Source organism: Mustela erminea, chromosome 1 (genome assembly GCF_009829155.1).
Source record: "Mustela erminea isolate mMusErm1 chromosome 1, mMusErm1.Pri, whole genome shotgun sequence".
NCBI lineage: Eukaryota > Metazoa > Chordata > Mammalia > Carnivora > Mustelidae > Mustela > Mustela erminea.
Window position 1 is genome coordinate 170,425,251 of NC_045614.1, and position 20,847 is coordinate 170,446,097.

The 20,847-nt window shown below is 38.8% G+C and overlaps 1 protein-coding gene across 1 annotated transcript in view; it reads right to left on the reverse strand.

Moving 5' to 3' along the window:
* ZPLD1 (zona pellucida like domain containing 1) overlaps nucleotides 1-12,194 on the reverse strand; it is a 237,172-nt gene extending 224,978 nt beyond the window's left edge. The window contains exon 1 of the mRNA XM_032350228.1: nucleotides 11,957-12,194. The gene's annotated coding sequence lies outside the window, so the exon portion shown is untranslated. The remainder of the gene's footprint in view (nucleotides 1-11,956) is intronic.
* Nucleotides 12,195-20,847: the final 8,653 nt, after the last annotated feature.

Sequence of the window (20,847 nt, forward strand, 5' to 3'; positions counted from 1 at the left end):
TGGAATATGTTTGTTATTTTTTTATCTGAAAGATGCCCAGAATTCTTATTTCTCTAAGACCCACCATGACCATTGAACGAATCATTGCTGGATAAATAAGAAGAGTGCTGGAAGGCGTAGAACTAGGACGTGAGCGGAATAAAACAATTTCTATCTTTCATTCATTTAAAACCCGATGTAGACAAAATGTAAATCAAATAAGATAGAAGATGGGAAATGCTTGTGAAAATTATAAATCATGCAAGCCTGAAGAAGGCTTGTTCTCGTAGTAAGAAGAGTTGTATCCCAAACACAAGGGTGGAGGAGAGCTCATCACAAACATGCTTGCACAATGGAGCAAGTCAGTGAGATAAATTCAATGAGGGAAAGCATAGCAAGAGTTAAAAACTTACGGTGGTTGCAAGAGTAAGACCTGGCTTGGATACTCCTCACCCATTTTGGGGGGGTTCATTGCGAGGCAGCTGAATAAAACCCCTTATCCTTGCCTTTTTTTTTTTAATTGTAATACTCTGATTTTCTATCTTAATTCCCAGAATAACTATGGAGCAGCAACTAAACAGAAAACAGAAGGCCAGATTGCCAACAGCACCTCTCTAAATACTGCTCTGCCGTGCGGGGAGCAGTGGCGTGTGGCCAGCCGAAGCCCGCAGTAAATTATGTGAAACATCCATCCCCCAAGTGTCCTGTGCTGCTGTACGGGGAAGTTCACAGCACATATCTGAAGGATCTCTTTGCTCAGGAAGGTTTAAGCAAAGTTCAAACAAAATTTGCTCCCTGGTGGATAATCTTAAATCAAAATCGGAATGCCACAGGCTTGATTCATGACTCAATAAAACCCTATGAGTCCTGACACATATAGACACATTCTCAGATTCCCAGCAATCCTTCTTTTGCTCTTTCCTCTAATAACATCAACTTCCCTTGGGTCATCATCACCTCCCAGCAGTTTGTGTAGGAAAAGCAGGATGGCAAGAGAAATAAAGCTCCTCTTATGAAGTACATTTCTTTAAAATATCTGAATGTTCTCTTGGCTTATTGGAGGATAAATCTCTGAAATCACCTTCTAGTCCATAGCTGAAGATGTACTTTCTTGTTGTTCTGTTTTTGTCACACAAACTTGGAGGTCATCAGCAACACCAAGTATCCTACAGGGACTGATGTTGACCTTTCATGGAAAGTAGCGAGTGGACAACCCACCATGTATGTCTAATCCAACCCTGTCTCAGGCTACCATATGAATAGGTATACCACAGCCTGGTGGCTTAAACAATAGAAATTTAGTTTCACACAGCTCTCCAGGCTGGAAGTCTATAATCAAGGTGCCAATTGGTTTGTTTCTCAGGAGACTACTCTTCTTAGCTTGCAGACAATAGTGTCCTGCTGTTTCCTCACGTGCTTTTTCTCTGTTTGTGCATGTAGAGAGTTCCAGTGTCTCTTTCCTGGTTTTTTGGTTTTCTTTTTTTTTTTCAAGATTTTATTTATTTGAGAGAGAGAGTGAGAAAGAAAGAGCATAATCAGGGGGTGAGGGGGCAGGGGGACAAGAAAAGCAGACTCCCTACTGAGCAGGGAGCCCAACATTGGGCTCGATCCCAGGACCCTGGCTGGGATCATGATCTGAGCTGAAGTCAGGTGCTTAACCAACTAAGCCACCCAGGTGCCCCACTTTCCTGTTCTTATAAGGACACTAGTCCTATTAGATTGGGGCCCCACCCATATGATATCATTTAACCTTAGGTAGCTCCTTAGAAGCCCTATTTCCAGATACAGCCACATTAGAAGTTGGATCTTTTGACATGAATTTTGTGGGAACACAAGTCCATAACAAACCTGTATTAATTGAGATCCTGACATGAGAAAGATATGGTGCTAGACTCAGGAAATACAGAAATGAATAAGACATTATCCCTGTCCTTAAAAAGTATCCCTTTATGTGGGGAGATCAATATGTGCGCAACCATTGAGGGCCCACATCAGCTGTGAAAAGTGTGAACATTAGCCTCTGAGAAAGTGAGAAGATGGTGGAGAAGAAAGAGAATTAATGTGAGTTTCAACAAAGGTTCAGTATGTTCTTTAGAATGACCGTGCCGGTCACTGTGAGAAGAGTAGGAGGATGAGATGCTGGAAGCTGAGAGAAAAGTCAGTAACCTCTTATGAGCCCAGAAGGTGAAGAAAGAAAACTCAAACAATACCACAGAAGCAGGATTGAAGATAAGCTGCAGATATGAGAGACTCTCAAATAACAAAGCCAAGAAATTTGGAGGAAAATCATGATTTCTGTCACAAAGGACTTCTAGAAGAGCTTTACTTAATTATGCTTCACTTTCTCACTTCACTCATTCAGTCAGCATTCTCCAACCCAAGTTAGGTCTCTGGCAATATATGTTACAAAATGCCTTTAGTTCAATCTAACTTTTTTACTAACATATTCTTATCACTCTTCCAAGGATACTTTTTACAAATTTAAACACGTTAGGCATTGCCAGTGGACACTGAGAAGAAAGACCTATTAGTAAAACTCTAACAACTTTCACTAACAACTACGACAACTCTAAAGCTGTCTTACTCTTAGAGTCAACGTTAGTTGGGCACCGTTCTGTTCTCCTTTCATATCCATGAAAGGAGTTCCATGCCTTGGAATTCTATTCTCCTTGAATTCATTACCCCGTATGTCACAGAGAGTCACAGAGATCTGCAAGCCTTCCTTTAAATTCTAAAATTGAAAATGGCTTTAGTGTTCATCTTTTCCTTTCTATTTCCAGGCTAATCTTCAGTGTTACCAGAATTGTTCAATCTATTCGGCTTGCAAGAACCACATCCTTTCCAAAGACATGATGCCGTCCAAGTATCAGACATAAGCCTCCCCTGACTCCCTCAGACAGAGCTATTGTCTTTTCTGCAAGACTGCATCACAAACATCTTTAGGTGTCTCCTTCCAACTAGACTGTGAGATCTTTGAGACCATGGCAAGAGCCCTATCTTATTCAATAAAATCCACACCATACTGCTTTGGACCTCATTTGTACTTTGTGTTTGTTGAATCAATTATTTGATTAAGAGTCCTTGTTCCAAGGAAGCTTACATTAGTGATTATATTAAGTATAGCGTTGCATGAGTACATGCTATTTCTCCTGCTCGTGTGTAAAGCACCTGCAAGCCAGGCCAGGACTTTAAGTTTCTTTATATCCCAGAGAATCTGAGGCAATGCCTTAAACCTAGAAGGTACCTAGGTGCTACCTGTGTTTGGTGTAGGTAGTGTCTCTACCCACCACTGCACAAACTGGAATCAGGTCAGAACGAAAACACATTCCCCTAGTTTCACTATATTATTAAGTTCCATTCAAGAGACCATTTAAAAATGACCACTTCTGGGGCTCCTGGGTGGCTCAGTGGGTAAGGCCTCTGCCTTTGGCTCAGGTCATGATTTCAGGGTCCTGGGATCAAGCCCCATATCAGGCTCTCTGCTCACCAGGGAGCCTGCTTCCCCCCTGCCTCTCTGCCTACTTGTGATCTCTGTCTGTCAAATAAATAAATAAAATCTTTAAAATAAAACAAGAAAAGGACCACTTCTCAGAAGCTCTTCCAAAATCTCTTAAGCCAAACAGCATGAAGAATCAGCAAGTCCCTGAATCCTAAAGGACTTCCACCTCTACCTTGTTTGAGAGTAAAGAATAATAAAGGGAATGCAGTCATTGCAGGAGATCAGAAACCAAATTTAAAAAACGAGTTACCAGCTGGTGCAGCCACTCTGGAAAACAGCATGGAGGTTCCCCAAAAAGTTGAAAATAGAGCTACCCTACCACCCAGCAATTGCACTACTATGGATTTACCCCAAAGGTACAAATGGAGTGAAAGGAAGAAAGGCGCATCTGCCCCCCAGTGTTTATAGCAACAATGTCTACAATAACCAAATTATGGAAAGAGCCCAGATGTCCATTGACAGATGAACAGATATAGACGTGGTTCATCTATATATAATGGAATACTACTCAGCCATCAAAAATGAAATCTTGCCATGTGCAATGTCGTGGATGGAACTAGAGGGTATTATGCTAAGCAAAATAAGTCAATCAGAGAAAGACAATTACCATATGATCTCACTCATATGTGGAATTTAAGAAACAAAACAGAGGTTCATGGCAGAAGGGAGGGAAAAATAAAACAATGAAATCAGAGAGGGAGACAAACTGCAAGAGACTCTTAACCACAGGAAACAAACCAAGGGTTGCTGGAGGGGTGGGTCTCGGGGGAATGGGGAATTAGTGATGGACATTGGGGAGGGCATGTGATGTAATCACTGGATATTATATAAGACTGATGAATCACTGACCCCTATCTCTGTAACTAATAATACATTATATGTTAATTAATTGAATTTAAATTAAAAAAATAAAATAAATAAAAATAAAAAATTAGTCCTACAGCCAGAGCCAACTATGACTCTTCTGCCTTCCTCAAAATGGCCAGGTTCCTTAAAAGCTAGGGACACCTGGGTGGCTCAGTGGGTTAGTCCTCTGCCTTCTGCTCAGGTCATGATCCTGGGGTCCTGGGATCGAGTCCCGCATCGGGCTCTCTGCTCCGTGGGGAGACTGCTTCCTCCTCTCTCTCTTTCTGCCCACCTCTCTGCCTGCTTGTGATCTCTGTCAAATAAATACATAAAATCTTTAAAAAAAAAAAAAAAAAAAGCTTAGTGGCCAACTACCAAATCGCCCAGTCATTTCTGACCCAAATAGTTAAGGTATGGGAGTAAAAAATATACCCTGTCCTCATCCCACCCGCAACCCTTTCCCCTAAACTGACAAAGTTTTTTTCATGTAGGTTGCCTTACCAAAGGAGACACAAACACAGGATAATATTACAGCAATTATGATATGTTCTAGGTTGCTATCTCATTAGAAGCAGCCATATTTTAACTTGGTGTTATCGAAAAGACCAGACCAACTTCACATGAGGTCAATGAGGACAAATGGATGGTTCAGTGTGGTACCTAATGGCTTGTTCATAATAATGATAGAGAATGTATATTAAGTGTGTTTACCGTGTACCTGGTACTACACCAAGTGCTCGATACGTGTTTTACCCTTTTGTGCACATTCTATTATTTAATCCTCACACTAATCTTATGTGGGCACAATGATGCCAATTTACGTATAGGAAAATGAGGTTGGGGGAAGGTCTGGTTGTGCCTATACATACACACTAGTAAGCTGGAGTAGCTGCAGTAAACCCAGATCAGTCCAACCCCAAAGCCTACCATCTTTACCACTGCTCCTCCCTAAGCTTAACTGGGAAATGCAGATGTGAGGGTAACTGTTGATTTGGCCAAAAGGACTCAGAGGCATAGGATAAACATGATAAATCTTCTTGGAGCAATTATGCTCAATGGCAATGTAACTAAATACATTTTAATATATTAAAACACACATGGAGAGACTATGGACTCTGAAAAACAATCTGAGGGGTTTGAAGTGGCGTGGGGGTGGGAGGTCTTCCCAAGACTTCCGTCACCAGCTCGAGCCCCACACAAGGACCAAGTAGAATCATAGGTGAGGTAAAATAAAAAAGAGAACGGAGTTAGAGAATCCATTGCTGGAAGAGTACCCTTTGAGTTCCAGATTTAGGATCTTCAGAACAGTAAAGAAAAGAAAAAAAGGCGTTCTGGGTGGCTTAATGGGTTAAAGCCACTGCCTTCAGTTCAGGTCATGATCCAGGATCTTGGGATCAAGCCCCACATTGGGCTTTCTGCTCTGCAGGGAGCCTGCTTCCTGTCTCTCTCTCTGCCTGCCTCTCTGCCTACTCGTGATCTCTGTCTGTCAAATAAATAAATAAAATCTTTAAAGAAAAAAAAAAAGAAGAAGAGAAATAAAAGAGAATGGAAGAAAGGGGAAAGGGGGAGAGGAGAAGAGAGAGGAGAGAAGGAAGATTAGAGATAGAGAGAAAGATAAGGGGAGGGGGGAGAAGGAAGGAGGGGAAAAAAGGAAGAAAGGAAAAATTTGAGACGGACTAGTTAGCGCTTAAGGGTCTTACCAGTTATGGTTGACCACCTAAAGTTAGTCTTGGTCCATATTCCAGTATCAGGATTTGTTGCCTGAACCAGCAACTAAATCCTTTTCCTACCTGATGAGTTCTTCACCATAGGAATCATGGGGAAAGGCAGCAATTTATTCCACCTGAGAAGCTGGACCCCCCCCCCCCACCAACCCTTTCAAATATATGACCTCAACTCTGCTGATCAAAAGCACCTGCACAGATGCGACTGCTATCCTTCCTGCTCCCGGAAGGACTTCCTCAGGACCTGGGGCTGGAATGGGCTGAATGTGAAGCCCATTAGTAGATCCAGCTGTAAAAAAGCTAAAAAAGATGCCAAAATCAGGCAAAGGTAGGGACTGCTATTTGATGATGATAGAGGAATGGCATTTTCACATAAAATCAAAGGTCTTACAAACAGCTTTATGCCTCAAGCCAGTGTTTTCCACTAGTGTTTGAAGGTATGATCTCCATAAATTTTTCCTGTGGGTCTTACCTAATGACTGATCAGCTTCCCCTTCAGCTTCTACACAGTAAACTTAATTAAAAGCCCAAGATGTTTATTTTCTGTGCTCCTCTACCTCCACCCAGTGGATGAACAGTCAACTACAAGTCTGGCTTCCCTGTAATACGTAATCTGTGCAGGCTTTTCCCCGATCTATAATTGCAGATCTGTCTGTTCAGGCTTTTGTGGCTGAAAAACACTCCTATTTTTCATTGGGCAGGCTTTCCATATAGCTATGGAAAACCAACACGTTCTGCCCAGGGCTAGAATTACATATTCTGAACATGCTGATTTAGCAATGACTGATAAAATTGGTCTTAGGTTTCCAGTATTTACTATTTAAAACTCTATCTTGAGAATATTTTGATCTTGGCAGGAATTTCTGCTGCACAGAAGCACACAAAACATAAAGCACCAGGAAATGACAGAAGAGACAGAAGCCGTCGCTAACAAATAAGTGTGGCTCTGAGTAGACTCTTGGATCTAACTTGCCGAAAAGTCAAACAGAAATGTAGTAATAGGGAATCAAAGAATTCAAAAAGAATTTTGAGCTGAGAAAAATCTTAAGGGTGATGTTATAAATCTGAAATACAAAGCACAACAAGGGAAAGACAGGTGATATGGCCCTAGGAACTTAGTTCCGGGCCAGAATCTCCAGTAGAGACTCTAGGAACTGTTCTGTCCCCTTCTCTCCTTTCTCTCCAGGTCATTTCACCTGCCTGTCCAACCCTTACTCCTTCCCCGTATTTATTAGGATTTTCTTTTTTCCAGCATGAAGTTACCTTTGCCACTGACAAAATCATTAAAACATAGAATCCCAGAATATTTGAGCAAACATATTTTCTCAGATCCCCTAGTTCCAGATCTCTCATTCTACGTGTAGGACTGAGGTACTTTCAACAACTTGGCTATAGTCATGCAACCAGCTGGGCACAGAGCCACTGGAAGAAATTTTTAATGCAAATCTTGCAACCCTCTGAAAAAAGAGAGGCCCATCATCAGGGTAAATAAAAGCAGTCACATGAAACAATGTCCAGAGTAGTTTAGGATAAGAAATAATGGTTTGATTCAGAGGGGGAAAAAAAATTTTTTAAGATTTTATTTATTTATTTGACAGACAGTGATCACTAGTAGGCAGAGAGGCAGGCAGAGAGAGAAGGAAGCAGGCTCCCTGCTGAGCAGAGAGCCTGATGCGGGGCTTGATCCCAAGACCCTGGGACCATGACCTGAGCCGAAGCAGAGGCTTAACCCACTGAGCCACCCAGGTGCCCCCAGAGGGAAAAATTTTTAAGGAGCAATGCATGTCAGCCTTTCTTCCCTCATTTTTCCCCCTAGATATTAGTTTCTTCCATGGAGAAATGCCCTCAGGGAGCTGATAGGTCACCAAAATATCTGGAACCATACATGCAATAGCCTACATAATGATAGATATTACCATCAAAAAACCACAGTGTTAGCCCATTTGAAGGGTATGAAACTTAAAAATTGTGAGCTTCGTGGTGCTTGAGAAGACTACTTCTGAAAACCCCATTCATCTTTCTAACAGCCAGGTCACAGCCTGTATTCCTGGCATCACCCAGAGAGATTTCAAGAGTAAGGCCTCCAGAATGATAGTCAAGGAATCATCTTGAGTCAAAGAAACTGCGTTCTACATTTTCCATCCTCTCTAAGTCCGTGTTGAAGAAGAATGATAAAAAGAGGAAAGCAAAGCATACATAGGCAAATTGCAATGGTACAATTTTAAATTCTCTCTCCCAGGTAGACCAAGCCCTTGGCAGAGAAGAAACAGTACAACAGGGTAAACTTTAATATAATGCTCATTCCATTTAGCACACACTTTATGTGCCATCTGGCAGACTTATGTAACTGATTGCCAGAGGATATAATTATTTTAAAGAAAATTAATTTGATTACCACCAGTGAATTTTTTATACATGCAAACTAAGAGATGGGAAATGGGATAAAGGAAGTAACCAAGTCTCCAAAATCAGAATGTAAGATGAGTTATTTGGGAGGCTGGAGAGAGGAGTCCATAGCTTGGGAAACACTAGACTGAGATACACGACATTTCAGGGATTTTTGCTAGCTGGTTCACTCACCACATGGTAATTCCATTCCCAGAAACCACATCTGGCACTACACTTAATGTAAATCACCTTTCTTATGTGCACAGTGCTCAGCTAGAACTTTTATCTATCCACAAAACTGAGGAACAGGCAGGAAACATAATTGAGCATCTATTGAATATCATGTAGCTTGCTAGATACCTTTTATCTATCTTGTATTCTAATCCCCACAACTAATTCTATGTGGGAGGTTAAGGTGATTAGACCCGGCTCACACAGCTGGTAAGAGACTGTGGCTGTCCAAATCATGGCCCCAAAAGATGTCTATTCCTAACGCTAAGAACCTGTGAATATTGGGCAAAAGGGATATTGTAAGTATGATTAAACTAAGAATCTCAAGATGGGAAGATTATCCTAAATTATTTTTTTAAAGGTTTTATTTATTTATTTGACAGACAGAGATCACAAGTAGGCAGAAAGGCAGAGAGAGAGAGAGAGGAGGAAGCAGGCTCCCTGCCGAGCAGAGAGCCCGATGCGGGACTCGATCCCGGGACCCCGAGATCATGACCTGAGCCGAAGGCAGCAGCTTAACCCACTGAGCCACCCAGGCGCCCCAGATTATCCTAAATTATTGAGCTGTCTAGAAGCAATTACATGTAACCTTAAAAAAAGAAATCTGATTACAGAAGAAGGAAAGTTGATATGACCCTGGAAGCAGAGACTGGAGTGATATAGTCAGGAGCCAAAGAATGCTAGCAACGTCTAGAAATAGACGAGGCAAGAAATGGATTCTCTCCTGGAGCCAGTAGAAGGAACGAGCTCTGCTGACATCTTGTTGCCCTCTAAGACTCATTTTGGAATTGTAACCTCCAGAGATGTAACACAGATCTGTACACGGATTCAATTTGTCTGCTTTAACCTACTCAGTTTGTAGAAGTACATTAGAGCAGCAATATAAATTAATACACTGATGAACCAGAATTCTAACCCAGGTCTGCTAAAACTTGAGGCCTGCTTTTCATCACTTTACACCACATGCAATTGAATCAAAGATTTGGGAATTAAGTACAAGGACTTATATCTTATCCCAAGATCTGGGGCTGAATATTGAATTGGATGACTGAATGTTGTTCTGATTAAATCATTAGAATTACCTCTGTTTGCTGATTATTGCCATGATGGTTCTAAATAGCTGATTCAAAATTTAAAATATCAAAGACATTCACCATTTAAGTAGCTAAAATGAAGCAGTCATTTTGACTCAGATTACTCCATATACGTTGAACTAAAATACTTAGATATTGGGCAGAAATTGTTTTGTTGCTTTTGACTCATAGTATTGTGAAAGCCATTACATTTACATATCTAAGCTTATCCTTAGCAACACTCTTACCTATTTGCATATGTGTTTTTCTCTGATCACATTGCCATAATAGCTTGGAAATCAAAACCCTGGATTCTATTATTAGTGACTCTATCATCAATTAGCTCTTCAAACTTGATCACATCACCCAAAATTTCTGGATCTTAGTCTCATCTGTAAGAATGGGATAGCAGGTGTAAAGTTTGCCAAGTTGATCATCTCTAAAGTTTCTTCCAGTTTTAAGAAAAAATGATAGCAGGATTCCCACAGCAAAGCTTTTAAGTGGATTTCAAATGTGCTCATTATTACATGTTGCCACTAGAGGGCAGACCAAGCTCAGAAATACTATCTAATTTGGCGGGCACATTGAGCAAATGAAAAAGATAGTATATTGATGCCTTCTTTGTCTATCCTTCACCTAGACCCTACTAAGTGAATGGATGTTGATCCAGTGTTATAAAATAAAATATGAAAATCTCTGAAACCAGAAATTACATTCATTAATGCCTGATACCGGAGTGCTTATGTTTCTTTGTTTGCCTGGATGTTGTTAATTGAGTATGTCACCCACCTGAAGTTCTGGAGCTTCATGTTTGCTCATGTTAGTGTGCTTATCATTCGGTCACATGGAGTTGGGAGTGTGAGACCAAAAAATATTCTTGCATCCTCTTTATGCATTTAGGTATAACCATATTAAACATATGTGACTGCCAGTGTATATGGTATTTGACTCACTCTATGTATTCACGTTGAAGTACAAGGAAAAGAATGAAGAAAAAAAAAAAGAAGAAGAATGAGAGGGAATAAACATTCTATTTGGATACTTGCTTTGTCAAGGTATCAATTAAGACCAGCTGTAGGCACAAGTGTAAGTTATGTAAAATTAGATTTTTGGTAGCTACCATTTGTCCCTCTGTCCATCACTCGCACTTTTTCTCTTGTCAATATCCCTACTTAAACTCAGCTCTCAGGAAGATCCAAAGAATTCAAATTCAATAAGATAGAAGAATCTGATGAAGCAATTTTGGTCTCCTGGACACATGTGGATTTTGTCAGAGAACATGGCTTATTAAAGAGTAGAATTCCAAAGACAGAATTGTAATCATCTCAAAAAAGGCAGTAATTTGGGGGACAAGGTGATTGACAGCATCCACAAAATCATCTGTTTGAGCTGACACTGTAAACCAGTGGCAAAAACTGGCCTGGCCTCCCATGAATGCACATGACCTAAATGGCTAAGTCTGTCCTTTTTCCATTTTAACAGCATCCATTGTGCATTTGCACTGCATGTGAGGTTCTCTGGGATGACCCAGAGTCAAGTTCTTGCACTTGAGAAGCACATCTGACTGAGTTCTTGATCTAGAGGTCCTTTGGAGTTGCTTTCTTAATGCATGGGATTACTTCTTGAGACCCGGTGTTTTCTCTCGGCAGGAGACTTTAACAAGAGGCTGGGGCCTCGGCACCATCTCCATGGCAAGAGCCTGGAGAATGTGGATCCTTCTCCTCTTTCCTTTATCTCCCCTCGACAGCATTAAGCGATGGGGGCAAGGAGGGAAGGGTTTTGAGAATCATGCTAAGAAGACAGGTGTAGAGGGTCCTGACTTGACCACCAAAACAGGGATCTCAGATTACATGTAATTTCCAGATAGCTCTGCAGTTTGAGGATGAGACAAAATTTCTTAGTGGCTATCACTTAATTACACTGGAGGCAAGCAAATCTCAAAGCTTCAGGGACCTCTAAACTGCTAGAGTGCAGATACACCAACATTCAGGGTCAGCCTTGACAATGCTGTCTTGCATTTCGTCTACCTGGATTTCTCATGATGGTCATGTTTTCCTTACAGCACTGCTACCACAACCATACAATAAAAATGCTCTTTCACATTTATAGTCACAGTAAACAGAATTAACACCTTCTATTTACCTAGTGCTTGGTAGTCTACAGAGTGATTCAGAAAATCCTTTCCTCTGTCATATGAGGTTAACTATTATACATACCTTCACCCCTCACAGATCGGAGTTGGTAGGCGATCATCTGTTGCACACTCGCCTCCACACTGAACCATCTTACAGTGCTGGAGGAAATGCATGGCACTTCCTAAACCACAGCCCTTCCTTCCCCACCATTCAACGCCACCTTTTGTAACCACAGACATTTCATAGGAGATGAAATTGAGACTCATGTTAGGTGACTCTCTCAGCAGCAGAAAGCATGGAAATGGAGGAGCAGGGTCTCAAACTGGTTGAGGTTTTTTGGTTTTTGGTTTTTGGTTTGTTTTTTTATTAAAATAATGTTTAATAATTTTCTTAAAGAGTCACAATCCATGTATGAAAATATATATAACATTTCTCATTTCTGAACAAATATTCCAGCAAGTGTGGACTTTTGACCCGGGGAGTTCATCATTCATTTCTATCACTTTGGAAAGAGAAAGAACCCAGTATGGCCACATCCCATTTATTCTTTTGTTGTTGTTGTTGTTTTGTTTTTTTTTTTGTTTTTTGTTTTGGGGTTTTTTTTTGTTTTGTTTTGGGTTTTTTGTTTGTTTGTTTGTTTTTTATCCTTGTTGCTTAAAACCACTCAGTGGTATCCAAAACTGTTGACCCCTTCCTGCTTTCTTGAAGCCTCTCATTCTGGGTTTCTTCTGTACTACACCCTCAATTCTTCTAGTATATCTGATCCCTTCTCTTCATTCTCCTTAAGGAAGTTACCATTAGCCAGTCTCATTCTGAGCATTCCTATTTTTTTATTTTATAGTCCCACCTTGATTTGTCTCTTATTTTCACAGCTTTAAGTATTATATATGCTACATCTATTCCCAAACTTGTCTCTAAGCCATGTCCCCTTTTCGAGTTCAAGATTCATTCGTCCGAATGTCAACTTGTCATTTGCATTTTAGCATTTCCACATGTGTGATCCTTTTTCACTCTAACCACCTCTACATTCTTTATTTCATTGTAACAACACCTCCACTCACCCAGAAAATTGAGTTTTGTCTTTAAACTCTTCTTTTCTCTTTTTCCCTACATTCAACCAAAGTATTGTAGAGTATGCTCTCAAAATGTATCTTTTTAATTCATTACTCTTCAAAATTAAAAATAAAATTATGAAACAAAGAAATTTGCACACTAAATATTTAAAATATATTGTTAATTTTTATGCTTTTAGTATTGTAGTCATTTTTAGAAGTACTTACTGAAGTATGAATAAAAAGATAGGTCATTAAAACATTCTGAGGTAAAAGGACATCAAAATGGCCAACGGGCACATTAAAAGATGGTCAGCATCACTACCCATCAGGGAAATGCAAATCAAAACCACAGTAAGATCACCTCACACCTATCAGAACAGCTATCATCAGAATGAGATAATAGGTGCTGGTGAGGTTTTGATGATATGGAAACCCCTATACACTGTTGCTGTGAATGTAAACTGGTCTAATCACTATGAAAACAGTATGAAGTTTCCTCAAAATATTATAAATAGATCTACCACACAATCCAGGAATTACATTTCTGAGTATATACCCCAAGGAAAAGAAAACAGTATTTTGAAAAGTTATGTGCACTCCCATGTTAATTGCAGCATTAGATTACAATAGCCAAGATATACAAACAACTAATGTCCATCAAAGGATGAATGGGTAAAGAAGATGTAGTATGTGCCCAAACACACACACACACACACAGTAGAATATTATTTAGCCATGAGAAAGGCAGATTTCCTACTTTTTGTGACAACATGGATGAATCTTGAGCAAATTATGCTAAGAAAAGTCAGAAAGAGAGAAGCAGTACATGATATCACTTACATGTGGAATCTAAAAAAAGCCAAATCCATTAAAAAAAAAAGGATAGTAAAATAGTGATTACTGGAGCAAAAAATGTGAGAAAAGGTAAGATTAATACACTTTAAGCGTACAAACTTGCCATGAGTAGTAAATAATCTATGTAATGTACAGTATAATAAATATAGACAATATGTACTATAATTGAGTAATGGGATAAATATCACTGCAACAGTAATCACATTACAACATATAAATATATCAAAGTAACATATTGGACTCCTTAAATTTATACAATGTTACATGTTAAATTTATTCAATAAAAAGAAACACAAATGAGCAAAAAATAAAAGAAAATCATAAAAGAGCTGGTAAAATATTAGTAAATAAATAGGAAATAAAACAGTCTGAGGGGAGGGTGAGTAGGAGTATATAGATGAAACAAGATACACCATACAGTAATAATTACTGAAACTGGGTAGTAGGTATGTCATTTTGATTATATTTTTCCCCTCTATTTTTCTATATGTTTGCAAAATTCCATTATAAAGTTAAGGAAAACGTTTTAAATGTTTTGCTTCAAATAATGTAAGGAAATAAGACAATGTTAGACATTATACTTTTATTTCAAGTGAGTTGTCAGCTTTATTAGGAGATAAAAGCCATGGCAATTAACCTAACAAGAATTTGCCCCAAATATAAAATTATCAAGACTATGAAATATACATCATAAATCTACTTTCTTTAAATATTAACCTTGCCCTAAGTAGAGACTGTACTTTGTTAATGATGGTTTGAAAACACACTAATCATGCAGAACATGAAGACAGATGTCAGCATTCTTTTTAGTAATAGTTCAAAATACCATGTGAGAGTTAACCCAGGCTTTTATAATAATCCACTAAATATGTAATGTGTATTAAATTTCCTACTTAAGGGGCACCCAGGTGACCCAATAGGTAAGTATCCAACTCTTGATTTTGGCTCAGGTCATGATCTCAGAGCCATGGGATCAAGCCCCTTGTCCAGCTCCAAGCTGGGTGTTTAGCCTGTTTAAGATTCTCTCTCTCCTTCTCCCTCTGCCCCCTTCTTACCCTCTCATGCACCCATGTGAACTCTCTTTCTCTAAGAAAGAAAGAGAGAGAGAGAGAAAGGAAAAGAAAAGAAAAAAAAGGAAAAAATCTTACTTAAAGACTAAAGTAAAACCATATACATTGGGAAACATTGTCCTTCATAGAGTAAAAACAGCTGAAAAAAATACCTGGTAAGTAATACGGTTATAAATGAAAATATATTCTCTTGTGAGAAAATGCTTTTGGAAGATGGAAGAACATTGCAGATTTGAATAATTAAGTACCACCAGTGTGGGAAGTTGGCTATACAATTGGGTAAAAGTGTATCTGGTTTTCAGAGGTCAATGCTTACTTCCTAGATTTTTTTCCAATAATGACATATATGAAGCACTAATTTTCTTGCAAACAACAAAGGAAAAGTGTATTCAAAGCCTTATTTTACTTAGTAGATTACTTCTCTTCTCTATCATATATATGAAAATACTTAATTGATGGAGTAGAAGCTTTGAATGTAATAAAAATAATAATGCCAGATTAAGTTATGGATAGAAAAAATTACATGAAATTTACGTGCTCTATCATTCAAAAACAAGCAATTACAACAAAGAAGATGAAACAGAAGTATACAAAGTGCTACAAAACATCATTGATGTGACTGTCTTTACAAAAACAAGATCTCCACAATACTTTGTAGTGAGATGAGGAGTAACCATGAAAAACTTTTATGCTTCAGAAAATTCTCCTGGTTATCCATAGCAAAGCCCTGAAAAGATACCAAATTTACTGATGAGATACCCATGTTTCTTTTACAAAAAGAAAAGCAATCCAAATTTGCCGAACTTTTCTTTAATGGCATGTGACTATCAGTAGAAATCACCCTGGTAGATAATTTTTTTTAATAAATAAGTAAACAAAATCTGTCTCTTCAAATTAAAAGTGCTGTTTCATGACCCCAGAAAACACTATCCACTTGCCCTCACCTAGAAACCATGACTGCTTCTTATAGAATGTTCTGTGGGAAAGCGGTCAATGGTGAGTTTCCACACCGCAATACAGTGAATAAAGGCAGTGTTTGCATTTTAAAAAGTTAACTACCATTGTTGATTTCCTACTGCTGTTAGAAACAACATAGTTGTCAAGATTTCCCTGGTGGGAGAATTATCATTCTTCCCCTTCATGAAATCTGTGACATTCACCTACTTAACATTATTAATCAACATACCTATGAATCATATCTTATGCCTCCATCAGAAAGGATGAATACCCAACTTTTGGATCAACAGGGACAGGACTGGAGGAGATTATGCTGAGTGAAATAAGTCAAGCAGAGAGAGTCAGTTATCATATGGTTTCACTTACTTGTGGAGCATAAGGAATAACACAGAGGACATGGGGTGATGGAGAGGAGAAGTGAATTGGGAGAAATCAGAGGGGAAGACAAACCATGAGAGACTGTGGACTCTGAGAAACAAACTGAGGGTTTTGGAGGGGAGCGGAGGGGGCGTTGTGTGAGTCTGGTGGTGGGTATTAAGCAGGGCACATATTACATGGAGCACTGGAGGTGGTGCATAAACAATGAATCTTGAAACTCCGAAAATATAAAGTAAAATAAAATAAAATAACATACCTAAAGCATCAGAAGGGGCATTAAAGAGATCTGTTTTTAAAATAAGCATTGTTGATAAATTTAAAAATGTGTTACTTCAGTTCTAAGTGAAGAAATGACTTATTTTCAAAAGAAACTGAATATTAAGAAATATATTCATCATTATGGTCTGTGTTGCTATAAATACTGTGTATCACCTACAACAGCTTTCCTATTTACACATTCTAAAACATGGGAACAGAATTATTTATCCCAGATAAAAATCCTCCAAATGAAGTTTTTCAGTAGGTATTGAATCTATTATAATGAATTTTAAAAGACTAACTGATTGTCACGAGAAGATGGATATTACAAAATGAATTTCAACAAAACTTTAGCATAACTGATGATATAAGAGATTTTAAAATGAGCATCACATAAAACTGTAACAACTAATGACATACTTCCTCATTTGTATCATACATCAAGGTGAGGCATCGTTTTCATCTACAACATTGTGACACTAAAATAAAGTCTTTGAAATGAACTCTTGGAACTAAGATTTAGATTCTCAATCTCACATTGTTTCAAAAAGAGTAAAAATATTTAAGACAAAAATACTATTATTGGCAAGATAATTACTTCTATCATTTAAAAGTTATTTTAGGTATGATTTATTTCATCTCATCCTTTTCTGTTTTTATTTTTATGTGTTTTATAATATGTATATCAAAACAGCAGCACAGACATCTGAAATAAGTATACATTTTGGGAAGAGTTAGCTAATTTGTTTTATCTGAGGGAGTGCCTCCAGGACTCAGTTTGGAGGTAGAAGTTTAAAGTAGCCTCATGGTCCACTTGGAAGACTTGGTCAGAGTGTCCTTACCTCCATTTATAAAAGTGAAATCAAGGGGCGCCTGGGTGGCTCAGTGGATTAAAGCTTCTGCCTTCAGCTCAGGTCATGATCTCAGGGTCCTGGGATGGAGCCCCGCATCGGGCTCTCTGCTCAGCAGGGAGCCTGCTTCCCCCTCCCCTGTCTCTGCCTGCCTTTCTGCCTACTTGTGATCTCTCTCTGTCAAATAAATAAATAAAATCTTAAAAAAAAAAAAAAGTGAAATCAAGCTATAGTATATTTAAATGACAGCCTTTAAGGCCTGAGAAGAATGCAGGACATCACGGAAGTTCAGCACAGAGTATGTTTACAGTATATGTTGCCAGGTAGGCAGAAGGAGGGCCTTCGCGAGTGATGATTGAAATGGGATGAGGAAATTGCACTTAATGGTAGAATAAATAACTGTAGCAGGTAAATCTTCTCCACTATACTAACAATATAAGACATAAAACTTTCCTTACGTATGTGGGCAACACCCAGAAAAAGCATTTACTATACAAAGATATGATTACTGTTGAGAATATGTTATGATTAGATCAACTCAGCAAATCTGCTAGAGAGCAAGTCTTTTATGCAAGTCTTTGGTATTGGAATTTTCCTGAACCTTTGATAAAATGACTTGTTAAGCAAATAAATAACAAAAAGAAGAGCCTTCTTTTAAAAAACAACTTAGAGGAAAAAAAGAATTTAGAGGACATATTCTATTAAATCAATTAATATGCCTACTCAGAATTATTCCTATCAAAAAAAAATTATTCCCATCTAATTATTAAAATACAAGATTCCTTAGCATAGTAGCTAACTTTTGATGAGGACTCACAGTAAGAAATGCATTTTACATCCTATCCCAATACACACATGAATATGCAAATGAAAAGGATTTCACAAAATAATTTTTCCCTTACGTAGAACATAACCGAACATACCTATTTTTCACTTTTTTAAAATTCTAGACACACCTCCCTGAATTGGTTTCCCTTTCTATTAGAGTCTACACCTGGAATTTGAAACACACTGCTCTCATACCTACAGCCTAGCTCAGCATCCCTCCTCAACCATGGCGTTATTCTGCATATCTGAAGTGACACAAGTACATTTCCGCTTTCTTAATACTATTTCATACTTTTTAAAATTCAGACAGTTTTCCCTCCTGGTAAGAGTAAGTTTTCAAAATTTCACTATTCCTGAAGGGTATTTGTTGGAGATCTCAGACGCCAGAGGGTATAGCCAGGAAGGTCCACAGAGGTGCATAACCTCCTGGTTGAGAATAGAAAACACCACAGCATGACCATGACGATAAAAGGTACATAAGAGACACATATAGCACTTGCTAAGTACAAGGCACTATTTTAAGTCCTTTACATAAATCACCATTTATTCGTCTAACAATAAGGTAAGGACTACGTTAATCCTGTTTTATAGATAAAGAAAATAAAGGGTAATTTGACCTTTAACTTTGCCACAGTAGGTAGTAAGAAGTCTAACTGCAATTTGAACTGGGATTCTCACCTCTAAGAGTCAGGCGCTTTCTTTCTTGTTTTGTTTTGTTTTGTTTTTTTAATTTCTTTTCAGCATAATAGAATTCATTGTTTATACACCACACCCAGTGCTCCATGCAATACGTGCCCTCTCTAATACCCACCACCTGATTCCCCCAACCTCCCATTCCCACTCCTTAAAAACCCTCAGATTGTTTTTCAGAGTCTCTCATGGTTCATCTCCCCTTCCAATTTCCCTCAACTCCCTTCTCCTCTCCATCTCCCTATGTCCTCCATGTTATTTGTTATGCTCCACAAATAAGTGAAACCATATGATAATTGACTCTCTCTGCTTGACTTATTTCACTCAGCATAATCTCTTTCCGTGAGTCGGGCTCTTTCTTAATCTATCTGCTGTCTACCTCCAGATCTTATATGAAATCCTCCATTTTTTAAATATTAAAAATTTTTGACCTATATGCAGTTCAACAAAACTTGTCCATAGGTTAAGTGTGGCCCTGAGCTGGCAATCAGTAGGCTCTGTGAGGGAAACAAAAGAAGGAATAGCCCAGCACTGAGGAGCACAGCCCCTGGAATCCAAGGATGTGACTCATTCCTGCCTCTGTCTTACTATGAGCTTTTGGGTAAATTATGCTGCCTTTCTGGGCTTAAGCATCTTCACCTTAAAAATGAGATTTCTAGAGTGGTTGCACCAGCTTGCATTCCCACCAACAGTGTAGGAGGGTTCCCCTTTCTCCACATCCTCGCCAGCATCTGTCATTTCCTGACTTGTTAATTTTAGCCATTCTGACTGGTGTGAGGTGATACAACATGGAGGTTCCTCAAAATGTTGAAAATAGAACTACCCTATGACCCAGCAATAGCACTACTGGGTATTTACCCTAAAGATACAAACGTAGTGATCTGAAGGGGCACATACACCTGAATGTTTATAGCAGCAATGTCTACAATAGCCAAACTATGGAAAGAACCTGGATGTCTATCAACAGATGAATGAATAAAGAAGATGTGGTATATATATACAATGGAATACTATGCAGCCATCAAAAGAAATGAAATCTTGCCATTTGCGATGATGTGGATAGAATTAGAGGGTATCATGCTTAGTGAAATAAGTCAACTGGAGAAACACAACTATCATATGATCTCCCTGATATAAGGAAGTGGAGATGCAACATGGGGGGTTAAGGGGGTAGGAGAAGAATAAATGAAACAAGATGGGATTGGGAGGGAGACAAACCATAAGTGATTCTTAATCTCACAAAACAAACTGAGGGTTGCTGGGGGGAGGGGGGTGGAGAGAAGGGGGATGGGGTTATGGACATTGGGGAGGGTATGTGCTATGGTGAGTGCTGTGAAGTGTGTAAACCTGGCAATTCACAGACCTGTATCCCTGGGGATAAAAAATATGTTTATTTAAAAAAATAAAAAATTATTTAAAAAAATGAGATTTCTGAAGCAGATGTTCTCTAAAGACCTGCCTCTTCCAACCCTCTAGGAGTCTGAGGTGCTAAGGAGAAAAGGAAGCCCAAATCAAGAAAGAAGATGAGAAAGTGAGGAAAAGATGTCTCACAAAGGAAGTGCCAGGGAGATAGGAACAGGGAAGAAGAAATTGAATGAGGGGAAGTGGAGCAAATTAAAAAAAATACCAACAACGAGAAAAGGTTTGTAGATGTCGAAATTGGATTATGAGGCCCTCTAGGATCTTATGAAAGAAAGTAAAACGTTGCAAATCAGATTATAGTTGAGAAATATCTCGATGACTCTTTTTTCTTTAAAACAAAGTGGAGAAGAAAGACAACAAACAGATAATAAAGACATGGCATGAGTGTGGAGCAGAAAATGTCAAACATAACCTTTGCCAATTAGCTGAGAAATTGGCAGAAGGTGGGGATTTGGAGATGAAGATTGCAAGGAGTCGAACAAGAATCTACAAAGAGATCCTGGGCAGTCTCAGAAAAGCAGTGTGCCTTTCTGGCTCAGAATTAGGGTCTGAGGATACTCCACGTGGCCAGAATAACTCCTGTCATCAATTCTGAAATGCTAGATTTT